This window comes from Lagenorhynchus albirostris, chromosome 9 (genome assembly GCF_949774975.1).
Source record: "Lagenorhynchus albirostris chromosome 9, mLagAlb1.1, whole genome shotgun sequence".
NCBI lineage: Eukaryota > Metazoa > Chordata > Mammalia > Artiodactyla > Delphinidae > Lagenorhynchus > Lagenorhynchus albirostris.
In genome coordinates, this window is record NC_083103.1 from 42899723 (window position 1) to 42903306 (window position 3584).

Here is a 3584-nt window from a genome sequence, read left to right on the forward strand (position 1 = left end):
TATTATTAGCTTTAAAATAAAAGAAAAAAATATATAGATAAACATATCTTTTTGTTTTTCATTGCAGCTAACAAATGCCCTGGAATCAGAGCATAGATCAGTAATTTATAATTTTACCTATACTATATTATAGTTGAGAATTTGAACTCATAATGACAACACTTACTTAGGTAACCTAGGAAAATGGGAAAAAGAAAATAAGCATTAGCTTAAAAGGTTGGGTTAGATTCCCTCAATTTGAAGTAGATAAAAAACAGAACAAATTAAAATAATTATTTAATGAAATACAGAAGTCAACTCCATTTTACTGAGTCATGTTTCTCTGTCATTCCATGGTTCCTTAGTTAATTGATTGTCACAGTGCTTAGCCTAGGGTAGGCAATTATCAAATGAATGAATGGATGATTGGATAAATAAATGAATGAATAAACAAATGATATCACCTGGATGTAGTTGAAGGGTTTGGAAAGTTTAGATAAAAGTTGATAGTTTCTCCAGATATTTGAAGGTCTTTTTGTTTTTTGGAAGATTCAATGAGTTGATGAGGCAGAGCAAACACTACGGAGGGCCTACTATGTGCATGTTTGGCCCATTGGAAATAGAATCACTAAACAGTACAATCTTGCTCTGCTGCAAGTGAAGGGATTTGTAGAGAGGAAGTGAGGGGATTTGTAGAAAGGAAGCAATCTTCCTTCAATCTTCCCAGGGGCTGGGAATTTGTCTGGAAGCTGAGTTTGCATAATTAGTGAGGAAGATACAGTGAAGCCACCTCTTGGCCCCATCACTTATATTGGTTAATATTTAATGCTCTACAAACCCACCCCGTCAATACCTTTACTTCTTAAGGCCACGTAGATGATTTTGTTTATTATGAAAAAGGTCAGGAAGTTCCCAGAAAGAAAAAACGATGGAGATTAACATTTTGAGAACTTTTACCTTATATCCTATTTATAAGTGATCTTCCCCTATGTAAAAACCACTTGCTTAATAATTTCTTACCTTTAAGAGAATTTCTGAAGTAGTACAATGAGAGATAACCCTACTTTGTCTGATGTCTTGATTGGGTTTGTTTGGACCATGAAGTCACTACACATACAGGAACTGGAAGAGGTGACTTATAGCCACTGTCTCAGGAAAGCTGAGCCTTTGCTAAGGGTCTCTGGTGTGCCTCGTCCCAAAGTATCCAAATTAACTCGAGCTGTGGGAAGCAGGCTGATAGTTTCCTATTTCTGTTAATACCCCCCAAGGTCCTGGGGAAGGCCTGCAATCCACCTGTTCCAAGTGAGAAAAGCAGGCAGGGAAACTGGGTGCTGGAAGCAGGGCCAGCAAGTCAAGGGCTGGCTCTGAGCCTGGGAGAATGTTCAGGGCAGGATCGGGAGGTCATGTCAGATAAGAGGGCAGGATCCCTAGTGCTCAGTGGGACGGACTGGCACTGGGCAGGAAGGGAGCCCTGCAGCCTAAATATTACCACATGGACTCTCTTAGTGTGAATCTTTCTCAAAGAACCTCCTGAGCCCTGGAGGATTCCAAACCTCCATGAAGAGGAAATTCACACCCTGGGGGCCTGGGCTCTTCTGTCAGGAGCCTTTTGCCCCCTAGCTAGCTGACAGGGCCCTAGGCTCCAGCCACCTTCCATTCATATGGATGTCCTGATAGTCCTAAATGCCTGCCCTGCTGTTCCGGGCTCGGGAGTGTGAGCCAAGGCAATGCATGGGTAATGAGATTTGCATCCACATTTTCCACACCCCATCTGGGGACACAAGGTCTGACAAACATGCGTGTGCTCGTGGGATTATGACCAGAATATGTGTAATCAGAGCTGCCCCAGAAACCTGGCATCTGTTGTAGCCAAAGCTTTGAGCAGTAGGGTCCCAGCTTCTGTGGTCTTCACAACCCTAACAGCTGCCTTTGCTTTTGCTATTGTCCAAGGTAGGTTCATGTCAGGTGACATTCAGGTGACAGTGAGAATTTGGAGTGATGCCAGAGGCCCTGAGATACCTCTACTGGCTAATCATGCCTTGATGCAACCCCAGTTTCAATTAGGGTTCTCCACGAGGGTACTTTTCAAAAGCAGTGCTGGTAGCACAAGGCCATTTTTTGTCTTTTAGACTAGCAACATGTTTTTTGTTTTTTTTTTAAATGATAATACTAAAAAAAAAAAAATGATAATACTGGCTTCGGTGAAGGATGAGGTTGAGATGGGTAGGAGTATACATTAACAGAACTTTTACGAAAAGGAGTTTGCCACTTTGTATAAGGAGCCTTAAAAAATTAGACAGATTTCTAGACAGCTCTGTTATACATATCTGTCTCATAATGCACTTTGGCCCAGTAATTTCTTTATTACAACCTCCTTTCAGGAAATGATCGGCTATATGAACACAGATTTGTGATGTTTATCCCAGTATTGCTAATGCCAAAATAATGGAAATTTACTTCAGTGTCTAATAATAGATGAATGATTAAATTAGTAACATTAAACTTATATAGTGGAATATCATGCCTCCACGAAAAATGATTCATAGTCAGTCCTCCATATCTGTGGAGATACCACAGATTCAACTAACCGCAGATGGAAAATATTTGAAAGAAGAATTCCATAAAATTCCAAAAAGCAAAACTTGACTTTGCCTTGCACCAGTAACTATTTATACAGAATTTATGTTGTATTTACAACTATTTACATAGCATTTACATTGTATTAGGTATAATAAATAATTTAGAAATGATTTAAAGTATGCAGGAGGATGTGTGTATGTTATATGGAAGTACTACGTCACTTTATATATGGGACTTGAGCATCTGTGGATTTTGGTGTCTGTAGGGATCCTGGAACGAATTCCCTGTGGATACAGAGAGTCCACTGTATTTAGAGAAAATATATGGTTCACAAGAAAGTAGGTATAAATTCTCTTAAATACAGGAAAAACTCTGATTTAATGTGGGCGGAGAACGCTTAAGGACATGAATACCAGATGAGGATTATCAGGGCCATATAGGAGGCCCACATATTCCTCAAGTAGGAAGATAAATTCCACACCCTTCTTGGAAGATGATTGGTAATTTTTTTTTTTTAATTGAAGTGTAGTTGATTTACAATGTTGTGTTAGTTTCAGGTATACAGCACAGTGATTCAGTTATACATGTACATACACAAACACACATACACATATATATATTCTTTTTCAGATTATTTTCCCTTATAGGTTATTATAAAATATTGAGTATAGTCCCCTGTGCTTTACAGTAAGTTATCTATTGTTGGTTATTTTATATATATATTGTGTATATGTTAATCCCAAACTCCTAATTTATCCTTCCCTGCCCCCCTTTCCCCTTTGATAATCATAAGTTTGTTGTCTGTGCCTTTGGATCTATTTCTGTTTTGCAAAAAAGTTCATTTGTGTCTTTTTTTTTTTGGGTTCTACATGTAAGATATATCATATGATATTTGTCTTTGGCTTTCTTCACTTAGTATGATAATCTCAAGGTCCATCCATGTTGCTAGAAATGGCAATATTTCATTCTTTTTTATGGCTAAGTAATATTACATTGTATATATATATCACCTCTTCTTTATCTAT